This window comes from Alexandromys fortis, unplaced genomic scaffold (assembly GCF_014885135.2).
Source record: "Alexandromys fortis isolate MF-2015 unplaced genomic scaffold, M_Fortis_MF-2015_v1.1 scaffold_8_1_9099942, whole genome shotgun sequence".
NCBI classification, from domain to species: Eukaryota; Metazoa; Chordata; class Mammalia; order Rodentia; family Cricetidae; genus Alexandromys; species Alexandromys fortis.
Genome location: NW_026067898.1, coordinates 4,496,507 through 4,508,847, shown reverse-complemented (window position 1 = coordinate 4,508,847; position 12,341 = coordinate 4,496,507). Strand labels below are relative to the sequence as shown.

The 12,341-nt window shown below is 41.5% G+C and overlaps 1 long non-coding RNA gene across 1 annotated transcript in view; it reads left to right on the top strand.

The window, feature by feature from the left end:
* Positions 1-314: 314 nt before the first annotated feature.
* The window catches only part of LOC126487807 (uncharacterized), a 32,676-nt gene continuing 20,649 nt past the window's right edge, over positions 315-12,341 (top strand). Inside the window, exons 1-2 of the long non-coding RNA XR_007588505.1 lie at positions 315-413; positions 521-667. This is a non-coding gene — a long non-coding RNA (uncharacterized lncRNA). The remainder of the gene's footprint in view (positions 414-520; positions 668-12,341) is intronic.

The window sequence follows — 12,341 nt, the reverse complement described above, 5'->3', positions numbered from 1 at the left end:
CTGTGCAGTTGTAAGGTCTTAAATTTACAATCATGACTCGAGTTTCAAATGAGTTCACAAGACAGTAGGCAGAAGAGGTTTCCACATTGTAGAACGAGGTGTCAGACCACCTTCAGGACATTTAAAAGGTGCAGGCCAACTGGTTTTTCCAACTCCCAGCTGCACATCAAACTGCAGCCTAAACAGTGAACTGGCAGAATCGTGACAAACACTGGACATTAGCAGTGGCTGTTTCAGAGAGGACTGACGGCGTGTTATGGGTCTCTCCTCACAGACAAACACACTGATGGAGAAGGTGTGAGTGTGGGAGTCATCGTCCTCTGGTTTGCCTGCTGGAGATCACTGAGTAAAACTCCATGACCTTGACTTACATCCATAGTAGGCTGGGGATTACAATTGTCTACAGGTGAGAGGTGAGTTACTCTGAGTGGCAAAGAGGGCACGGGATGATTTCCAGCATTGATCAGAACTAAGGACACACACACAGAGACACACACATACCCACTCCTTTTTGGAACAGATAATGATCACCGAGAGAATGCCAACTGAACACTCTTTAAAATCCCGTCAATAAGAGCCACTGTGAACAAGGGAGAACTTGCAAAGACCTGGGTTACTGGATTCCCGGCAGCTGGAAGAGGAAGCGCATGCCTTCACACAGAAGAAGGTAGGCAAAGCTGCAGAATCCATGCAGTGATTGCATCACTGATTCGATTTCTCCGTTTGTTCACTGCCCTGCTTTCATAATGCCCGTCACTTACGATTAGAAAATAAATTTGACAAGAAAGAGTAAGAACCTTGGAATGTCATTAGTATAGTTATGAATGAATAATTAATAGCTATTGATTGCTTGATTGAAATAGATAAAGACCAGGAAATCGTAAACTGCCTCTCAACTCGCAAGGATGCACTGGCCTCTTCCCCCAAGGGCTGCGATTAAAGCCCTGCCATCATGCCTATCCCTGGACCAAAATCATAAATATCAAATACATAAGTTTAGACAATGTGATACTGGAAAATAAGAGTTTATAACATCATAAGATTACAGAATATAATCCAAACGTTGTGACATTTTAGAGCAAAAGTAAAATGTCAAATCTTAGCAAAAATAATTTCAATTGTAATGAACTTAATGTAAACATTTACTTAGTACTCATAGAATTGACTTCAATTTGTATTCATGTGTATAAATATACATTTCATATATAACAAATGAGGCTAGTATATAAGTATATATTTATATATTTCAACTTATAAGAATTATATACTACTTTCTCAACATGAAGCTAGAGTATTTGTAGAATATTGATAGTTTAAATAATAGTTTAGATTTCAGATTTCAATTTTTTTTTGTTTTTTGAAATAGGGTTTCTCTGTGGTTTTGGAGCCTGTCCTGGAACTAGCTCTTGTAGACCAGGCTGGTCTCGAACTCACAGAGATCCACCTGCCTCTGCCTCCCAAGTGCTGGGATTAAAGGCGTGCGCCACCACCACCCGGCTTAGATTTAAGATTTCAATAGGAAAAAGATGCAACTAAACTATAAGACTGAGAAAAATTATCTAACAATTATTTTGTTAGGTTATTCCTAGCAGTAATTACTTTTAGTATAAATAAATACCCTAATCAAAAGATCTGTGGTCGTTGAATATATTTTGAAAAAGGAAAAGCAAAACACAATTGTATGTTGTGTATAAGAGAATCATTTTATAATTAAAACACATATAGACTGAAGTTAAAGGTATTTGAAGAGATAGTTTGTGCCAGTGTTAGCCAAGAGAGCAGAGGTGGCTATACATGTATCAAACAAGATAGACTGCATGTCAGAAATTGTCACAAGAAACAAAGAGAAACATTAAACTGTGAGAAAAAACTAGTTCACCAGAAAGCATCACAATTTTAACTATATAGGCACCAGATGAAGAAAATACCACCTAAATATATAAAGCAAGCCATGAGAGAACAGAAGAGATATAAATCAGTATAATAATGCGACAGGAGATTTCAAGACTCCACTTTCATCTAGATCATCTGTGTAGAAAAATCCACAGGGAAATAATGGCTTGACTGGCAGTATATACCAAATGTTTTAGGAGACATATATAGGGCTTTCTGTCAAAAAGGGCAGAATCCATATTCTTCTCAAGTAGGCACTGAATGTTCATCTTCAGGAGAGATGACGACTTTAATTTTAAGAAGACAGAAAGCATATCGAATATCGACTCAACTGACAACGGAATAAAACTAGACACAGGAAAATCGAAACAAAACCACAAATACATTTGAAGTTAGACTTCAATGTCATTCAAGATGCCATCAAAAGGGAAGCTAGAAAAACATGGAGACAAAACACACCGCAGTGAGAGGGTGCAGGAGGACCAGGACCAAAGGGGATGCTAACATAAGGGTGAAGATCTGGATTACAAAAGAGAACCCTGATTTGATCAGTACAGTGTACACACAGGCTTTGCCTTGCTGCCAGGTGTCCTATAAGTATTTTAATGACTAAAAAAGAAAATATCAGACTTGCTACCTCCAAGAAGAATGTGTTAAGCTCAAAATTGGCAAAAGAAAGCAAATCCACACATTAGAACAGAAATGAAATGTAAAATAACAGTGTGAGGGTTGATTTTTGAAAAGATTAAAGTAATCATAAATGATGTTATTATTGAAATGATTGTTAGTCTCTAGTTAGATTAGAACAAAAGACATAAATAGATAAAGTCAATCAACACCACAGAAATCAAGAAGGCTGTTCAGAGTCTATTAAAAGCAATTAGACTCCTAATAAAAACATTCCTCCTACAAATACAGAGTCATGAATGAGTGGAAAATATAAACAGAGCAATAGCCAGAAAGAAAATTGAATCAAGAATTATTAATTAGCTGCTTTTTTTAAAAAAAAATGACATCCCAAAATTTGCAGGCAAATGGGTACAACTAGAAAAAACCATCTTGAGTTAGGTAACCCAGACGAAGAAATACAAATATGGTATGTACTTACTTACAAGTGGATATTAGCTGTTAAATAAATGATAATCAAGCTACAATCCACAGACTCTGAGAGCCTAGGTAAAGAGGAGGACGCTAGTGGGGCTTCATGGATCCCCCTGGGTAGAGGACAGAGATGTTTCAGGAGGGCTGTGGGGCAAAGGGGAACGAGAACAGAAGGGACCAGGTAGAAGAGGGACAACTTCTGAGTGGCATTTGGTGGGCAGTCAGGAAGTCTAGTGCTGTAGAAACTTCCCAGAATCCATGAGGGTGACACTACTAACTCTCCTAGCAATGGAGTTTGAACAGTCCATCTTTTGTAGCCAAGCAAGGCTTCCAGGGATGGGACTAGGTTTCATTCAATTGAATTATTGGCCAAGGGGGTCCCATAGAGGTCCCTAAACAACCCAGGATGATGCAAGGGAAGAGGTCACTCTCCACAAACTGACAGTAAACCCCACTGCTGAGACCAACATCCATTATATGTAGAGAGATAGAGCTGGTGCCTACATAGGGCCTTAACCCCTATGTTCTAGTCTTTGGTGTGGGCAGGTACTTTTCAGGATATGGAAAGAGGAACCTGGACACCAACCCAGCCACAAAACCCATGACCTACAATCTTTCCTACCTGATTGACGTACAAACCTGTACACCAACCCAGCCACAAAACCCATGACCTACAATCTGTCCTGCCTGGCAGATGTGCTGGAGAAATGGTGGCCTAGAACTGTGGGGGTGTCTAACCAGTGTCCAGTTTAATCCGAGGCCCACAGAAGGAACTCATGCCCTATGCTACCAGGAGGGCCAGGAACTAGAGACTGGCTAGCCAAGAGACTTAGGGCAGAACCAAACACAACTAAAAACAAAAACAAAAACAAAAAAAATCAATAAAAGGATACCTAGTGATATTCTGGGATACTCATAGATCAGTGCCTTGTCCAGGCATCATCAGAGAGGCTTCCTCTCACAGCAGAAGAGAAATAGGTGCAGAGACCCCCAGTGAGACATCATGGAAGCCTCAATCAGGCCCCTCCCCTCAGAGATCCAGGGACCAGTGGAAGTGGGGGAGGACAGACTGTAGGAGCCAGGCACGGAGGACACTAGGAGAATATGGTTCCCTGAATCAACTAACCAGGGCTCATTTGGGCTCACAAAGACCAAAGTGATGATCCCGGGCCCTGCATGGGTCTGCACCGGGCCCTCTGTGATTATGATTGTTAGCTTGCTGGCTTGGTGTGAATCCTGAGAGGACTGTGTGTCTCTGATGCATTCCTCTGTTCCTGGGACTCTTTTCTTCCTGCCTTGTCTAGCCTCACTAGGAGAGCGTTTACTTTGTTGTATTGTATCGCATTTTGTTGTGTTTGGTTGTTGTCTCTTGGAGGCCTGGTCTTTTCTGAAGGGAAACAGAGAAGTGGATCTACGGGAGAGGGAAGGTGTTGGCAGGGAGTAGAGAGAGGGGAACCTGTGGTCGGGAGGTAGTCTATGAGAGAAGAATCTATTTTCAAAAAAACCAGAGTGAAACAAACAGAGAAAGAAACAAAAGCCAAGGGTAGAGTTGCTTCTCTGATGAATTCCTCCATCAGTTAAAGAATAAATACATAAACTTTTCTTCCAAAATACCTAAGAGGGTAGGAGGCTTCTGAACTCATTTTTATAATATTGTTCTGATATCAAAGCTAGGCATGGGCAAAGAGAAATCCTGTTGTAAGTGATTCTACGAAGCATTTGATGGAGAATGCTAGGAAGAGTGGGGTGGCCGGAAAATCTCACAGAGGAGGTGTGATGAACTACAAAGGATGAGGGTCCATGCATGGGAACTACCAGAGTAAAGTAAGCTGGACGGTCAGTGACTGTGAGGAGGAAGGACAACCACAGCCTTGAGCGAGGCAACTGCTGGTCAGAGGAGCTCAAGAAGAAGCTGGGAGCTTCCATACTTGTGTGGAGTTTTTCTCTGCCAAGGCATCCATAGACCATCCTAAGATAAAAATTATTACGAGAAACACATACACACACACACACACACACACACAAATCACTGGGCTGTCAAGTTGAGATGTGAGCACATGTTTCAGAGGTGTTTGGGACAACTTATTTCAAACACTATTTCCTAATCTGGTTTATAGATCTTCTGAACTATGACTTGAAATCTGTGCTTTAGAAAGTATAACAGGAGAGGTGGGTGTGGTGGTGCACACCTTTAATCCCAGCCCTCAGGAGGCAGAGGAAGGCAGCTCTCTGAGTTCCAGGCCAGGCTGGTCTACAAAACAAGTACCAGTATAGCCAGAGCTACACAGAGACACCCTGCCTTGAAAAAACAAAAAACAAAAACAAAAGAAAGAAAGAAAGAAAGAAAGAAAGAAAGAGAGAAAAAAAGAGAGAAAAAAGAGAGAAAGAAAGAAAAAAGGAAGGAAGGAAGGAAGAAGAAAGAAGAAAGAAAGAAAGAAAGAAAAAAAGAAAGAAAAGGAGAAACAATTTCCCTTTGTCCATAAAGTCTGAATTATATAGCATTGTGTTAAAATTTGAACTCTATTTTCCTTCCAGTTTCATACACCATGATTCCATTTGAGGTTGTGTCTTTAATAAATGCTTTAATTAGTATATAAATGAAAGAATAACTGTATAGTATAAGCATGGCTTGGCATTTTAACCAGATAAGTATTTTATAAGTGTATTTTAAAAGTAGCAATTTTCAAAACCAATTAGCATGAGAAATCCATATGTAGTTCAAGTATTAAATACCCACATTTTAAATTAGATTTTTGATAAATTTTATTAATGCAAGATAATAAATTTATTTATGCCTCTTCTAATTTTACCTACATATGGCTGGAAACCTGCCATAGATTATTTACATGGTAGTGAGTGCTACAGCCTGTGAAAGGGAAGAAAGCAAATACCTGTAGTTTTGTTGTTTAAATCTCAGTGTTTAGAGAGAAACAAGGAAATAAATAAAACTTGCACAGTAGGAATAGCAGTGTTTTCTTCTGACACTTCTATTATTTATAATTTCTCATAAACAAGTACAGGAGTTCTTACAGTTATAATGATGATGATCACTTTTTCTCCTAAAGTCAGAAGGCACATTAAGCAATACAGTAACAATCTGTAAAACACATATAAATATATACTCCAGCTCATAAAGGACCAATATTTGAGATACACATTTCATAAACAGAAATAATGTATATGAATTAGCATAAACTATAAACTATTGGGACTTTCGAAAGTACTTGAGAATAGCACAGATTAGTCTATAAAAATTATTTCCAACAAGATATAAATCACCTCTACAGGTAGCATGAGCACACTAATTGCAACTAATCATTTAGAAGACTAATCTACGCAGACCTTTGGCTTTTGCAGTTCAGTGATTGACACGTAGTGGGCTTTCTATAAATACTTTGCGAATTACTGAATACTCATTCCAGTCCATTCATATCATGAATTAATAAGGCCAAGTTCCTGTTAATTCATCTCAATATCTTTGCCAGCAGAATGCACTCCATCTGTAATGCTAGCCAAAAACCTAGTCTGTAATGTGTAATGTTGCTTCCTCCCTGGTCGCTCACTAGTCTTAGAGGAACTGAGCAAGAAAATGCATTCAGACTAATAGACTCCATCATGGCTTTCCCACCAATACCCATACCTACTACGTATGTACACATACTTGCAGAACATATATATTAATATCATATGCCTATAACATTTTAATATGATAATATTATTTGTGCAATAAACTATTATATTTGCATTAAAAAGAAAGAGAACTTAAGAGCTTGAGACACAATATTGGATTCTGAAACTGTGCTCTGAGGATAGCCTACCAAAGAGCTAAATATACTTAAAGGTAATAAAAATGAAAGTTGTAAAAATTACGTTAAAGCTCTTTACATAACAACCCCTTCTATTACACTCTCTGTCAGAGCTTAAGTGCTCCCAAGGGAGTACTTTGTGCATTTTCTGTTTTTAAATGCATCTTCTGTTTTGAAATCATGTATTGTTCTAGTTCAATGTTATGAGTGCACGCCAATTCCTCAAAATCCAAGCAAAGATAGTGGATGCAATTGTGTTGTACTCAAAATAAATTCCTGGGGAAAGAAAATACTTAGCAATTGTCAAATATTGGCTTGCACATAGGAAAAAAAAAACCAAACTCTTGTAGCCGTGAGAAACTAAAACTGCAGTCCAGGCCTTCCTTCTGTGATGTATAATTAGAAAACCCAGTGGGGAACTTCCCTGGGCAGCCTGGCTAGTTCAAGAAACCCCACCTGTTTTCCCCTTTAGAAAAAAAAAAATTCTGGTTAATATGTCTAAATAGAGGAAGGAGTCAAAGCCATGTGGTTCAGTATTAGACAAAAGAGTACCCTTTTGTGAGCGAAGAGGACAATGTACTCAGGATATACCTCAGGTTATATGTCCTATGAGGTATCAATTATAAACAATGCGCATTGAGAAACAGTTGCATTCTGAGTTTACACAGAAGACATCGCCTGAACGACAGCAACCATCCCACGTGATGAGTCTCATGTCCGACGACCTTTACATTCTTGCCATCAGTTTCACACGGTCGGGAAACTATCTGTGATTTAGCCGAGCTCCTGCCACACAACAGAAAAGATTCTTGTGAGAGACATGAGTGTTCGTTCATACGCCGACGTTAGGTCCTTGTACGCCCCTCCTACCTCATTAATATTTCCCTGTATCCCCTGCTAACAATCCTCCTCTCCCTATCAAGTCCCCTCCTACCTGTTTTTTTCTAACCTGCATTTAATTATAGTTGCTTGTGCAAGTGTGACGAGGGGGTTGTTTACTGGAACATGGGCAGCTTATTAAAGATTATAGCACTAAAGAAAACAACAATCCCCCCCCCCCCTGTACCCACTCGTTGCCCACAGTCCCAGAGTAAGAGGCAGATTTTTCATGGGCTCCTCCTCTGTCCATGATGAAAGAGTCCTGGGCCTGGTCTTACTCAGGTCTCCTGCAGGTTACCGTAGCAACAGTGAGCTCATGAGCGTGATGGCTGTGACCTGCCCAGAAAATACTCTTTTGCACACCTCTCTCCAACTTCTGGCTTTTGTCTTCCTTCTCTAATATGTTTCCTAAGCCTTGGGAAAGTGATGGAGATCTTTAGAGCCCAGATTCCACGGTCTCATTATCACCCACTGGCCCGTCTTCTTCACTCACGACTTGGCGTTTGGCCGGCCCCTTCTTCTTCGCTTTGCCTTCAGGTCTCAGGAGGAACGTCATTTCCTTTGAGGAGTTTCTTTTCATAATTCCAGCCTTGGTCTTATTCCTGTCCTGTTGTGGTTTCCATTCCTTACCGTAAAACATGTTTGTTCATAAGCCTTTCTGGGCTCTTAAGCGTTGTGTGCTCAAGGATGGTATTTTTCACTTTCATGGTTGTGTCCCTGACATCTCACAACGCTGCAAGCCTTTTCAAATGAGTAAGTGAAATCACCTCTGAGAATCGGAAGGCACTTTACAGAGTAGGAGAAAAGTGCACAACAGGCGAGGCTGGGGCTTCTGCCTGCGTCATGTACTAATCCTGCCGCAACGCTGCCTGGAGTTTTACACTTATTCTGGGGGTAGCGGTGAGCAGCAAAATGTCCATAAACAGCAAAGTGATGGGCAGAAGTTGTTTTAGAGAGAGCAGTTTGCCTTCTGTGTGCGAGGAAAACGGAAAGAGAAAAGGACTTGAGGTTGGGAAAATAACAAGCTCAGGCAACGAGTAGAATTTTCAAGACTGTAAAAGAGCCGGGCGGTGGTGGCGCACGCCTTTAATCCCAGCACTTGGGAGGCAGAGGCAGGTGGATCTCTGTGAGTTCGAGACCAGCCTGGTCTACAAGAGCTAGTTCCAGGACAGGCTCCAAAGCCACAGAGAAACCCTGTCTCGAAAAACCAAAAAAAAAAAAAAAAAAAAAAAAGAGGCCTAGGGAACCGGGGCTGTCGGGAAGTACAACAAGCAGAGCATCGGCTGGAAAGGTGCCCTAGAAGGGGAAATGGGAAAAATGGCTGTGGTTGTGGTCCTTGGTAACCAAGGGAAACACCACTGCCATTTACTAGAATAGGGAAGTTGGAAAGAGGAAATCATTTAGAGGAAAAATTATAAAGAAATTGAAAGGCTACTGTGAGGTCATAGCATCTCAGAACAAACGCTCTTCTAAAGCATGGAATGGGGGACAGGACAGAAGTATCACCATGGCTACTCAAGAAGCAGTAATTCTTGGTAATCCCAAAGCATGTGGCCTGGCTTCAATTCTGAGAGCAGCGCTCAAGGACCTGGATTCTTAGTGTGAGCCAATGCATAAATGCTGGGTCCTAGGAAAGACTGATACTGGTATTGGACAGACTGAGGCATAAGCTACATCAGGTACATATAACCCCTTCCTGGTGAGATGGTTCAATAAACAACAAGTCAGACAAATCCAAATCCCTACTACTTTTAATTTTTCTTTTGGTCCGTGAATTTCAGAGCTTTATTTCACAATAGAGAAGGTTACACTTCTGCCTGATGGCCCCTGAATTTTGAAATTCATATTCTTTTGAGATTGTTGACTTCCTAGTTACAGTTTGTTTCTGCAGTGAAATACCATAGCCCCAAGCTCCCTGGAGAGGAAAGGGTTTATTTCTGCTTCAAGTTCTACATCACAGTCCATCAGGAGGGGAAGTCAGGACAGGAACTTGGGACAAGAACTGAAGTAGAGACCATAGGAGATTGCTTCTTAATGGCTTGCTCCTCATGTATTGCTCAGTTTGTATTCTCATATAAGTCAGGGCCACCTGTCTAGGGGTGGCATCATTGAGTTGGCATTTATTAATTGATAGGTTGCTTTAAATGCTCAACAAAATCTTCCTCTTGTCTAAGAGTTGATGGCTTGTGTATACATCCATGATACGGCATTATGACTTCTTCAGACTCTACCTTCATGGTCAGAACTTAATCATGACCTGACACAAGAACGCCCGCTACATGTAAAAAGTCCAGCAAAGACATTTAAAGATCAGGTAATAATGAGGTATGCATCCTTCTCGGCAATTTGAAGCTGTCTTGTGGGACCTCCTGCCGGAGGGTCAATGTCCTTTTAAGTTGAAGTGGCTCTTTCCCTTGTGGGCACTTCCTGGAGGTACCTTGGAGACTCCATCCCACCAAAGACTTCTGTATGTCTCAGTGTCTCTAGCTGGCTCTCTTGTCCTTTAGCCCCTGTATATCTAGGCAGATAGATATATGTGGACTTTTTGCAGAGACCTTTCTGACTCCCCCGCACCCCAACATGCACAGCAGCCTTCTCATCTAGGACTCAGGCAGAGTCCCTGCATTTCCCTCTTGGGATCTCCATCCAGACCCAGCAGGCCATGGCGTTACTATAAGAGCACACCCTTCTCTGTCATCATGAGTCATTTCAGCCAGCCACCTGCCTCAGCATCTTATTCCTAATGTAGCCCACCATGCTTGAAAGATCTGGAGTCACATAGGAAAGCCTGCATGGCTTCCTTGAAGATCCTCATACGTTACCTGGAACAGCAAAGATGAACTTTTCAGATCCTCTGTGACAGTGGTTCTCAACCTATGGGTTGCCACCCCCGCAGGGGTCACATATCAGATATCCTGCATACCAGATATTTATATTATATTTCATAACAGTGGCAGAATTACAGTTACAGAGTAGCAAGAAAATAATTTTATGGTTGGGAGTCACCACAGTAACGAGCAACTGTGATAAAGGGCCGCAGCGTTAGGAAGGTTGAGCCACTATTCTATAGCTTCTTTCTCCAGAGAACCTTCCTGTAGTGTTTTCCTGTCTCGAGTTCTCTGAACTTCTTTATAAAAGAGAGTCCTGCAGATAACTAAGGGTGACAAAGACTTGTTCTGACACTCGCCCAGCTGAAGTCAGTCAGCTCCCCATTTGCAGGGATAGCTGAAACCCCAACAGGAGCCAACCATTGAACATCCCATTACAACAAAGTAGAGATACACTTTAGACACCCGCCAAGACCATCACTTCACTGTTAGGCTGCTCTGCAAATCATGGTCAGTAACTCCTAGAGAAGACTCATGGGGAAAACCATGGCATGTGGAATGGCAAAGCTGTGCTCGTGGGACACAAACACTTCATCTAACCAGATCTACAGTGCTGTTCCCATAGAAACTGTGTATCAACTTCAAAAGCAGAATGAAGCAGCTATGTTGTAGAACATAACTGAAGGAGAAAGAGATAAGTCAAATCACTGCACGTGTTGAACCAGAGCATTAAATACATTCCATGGAATTGCTCAGGCTTGGAAATTAGTTTTCTCATAGCTCTTGTTTTTCGTTTGCAGTGTTAGAGGTGAAACCCACATGGCAACCGTGAAAGTGAAGTCAACCGCTTTGCCACCGTGCCGCACTGCCCTCTCAATACCTGACTTTGTAAAACCCAGTGTCATCCTCAACAAGAAATCTGAGGATTTAGGAAAGGCTTTAGACCTTCAAAGTAGGGTGGAGGGAATTAACAATTCCCAAAGATCTCATTGGAGGTGAGCTGCCATCTCCTGCAAGGTGTGCTGACTTCCTATTCCCTACACTGAGTGTGACTTCATTTGAGAAAAGGTCTTTGCATCCTTAGTCAGATTAGACAAAGTCATAGACTGACCCGGGTGTGACCCCACACAATGAGAAAGGCAGAGAATGGTCGACACAGCCACTGAATACTGAGTTCCAGCTGCTGCTTCCAGAAACAAGGACGTAAAGAAGGATTTTGTTCAGAGACCAAGAGGGAACAGGACCAGACTCACACCGTAATTTATGAATTCTACCTTCAAAGCTGTGGAAGAATAAATTTCAGTTGTTTTACATGCCAGTTTTGAGTGCTTTGTTAGGGAAATCCTGGAAAACTAAGACAAGAAGGAAGAAAAAAAATCATTTGAAAATGCACGGTCGGAACCCAGTGTGGTTCCCTATGTGCCTGTAACCCCAGCACTTGGGAAGCTGAGACAGAGAACCACCGGAAGGCTGAGGCCTGCATGATCTACATAGTGAGTTGCAGGCCAAACAGAGAGAAAAAAGCGAAAAGAAAGAAAGCATGAAGACATGGCCTGCCTGGAGGAAGCTGCTTGAACCAATTGGCAGCATCCCCAGGCCTGTGCTGCTAGGACGGCTTCCACAGCTGTCTCTGCTAACCAGATGGTCTCACCCTCTCAGGCTTGGGTACTGGGCAAATAGAGCTCCTTAGCGGTCAGGAAAGGAAACAGACTCATTTCTCAGCAGCGTCAAAGGTCTGCTTGGCCAATTATTTTGTACAGATGTGAATTTCCTTGTCATAGGGAAAAAAATCTTGTTTAGTTTCAGACATTTTGATACAATATAAAAATAATTC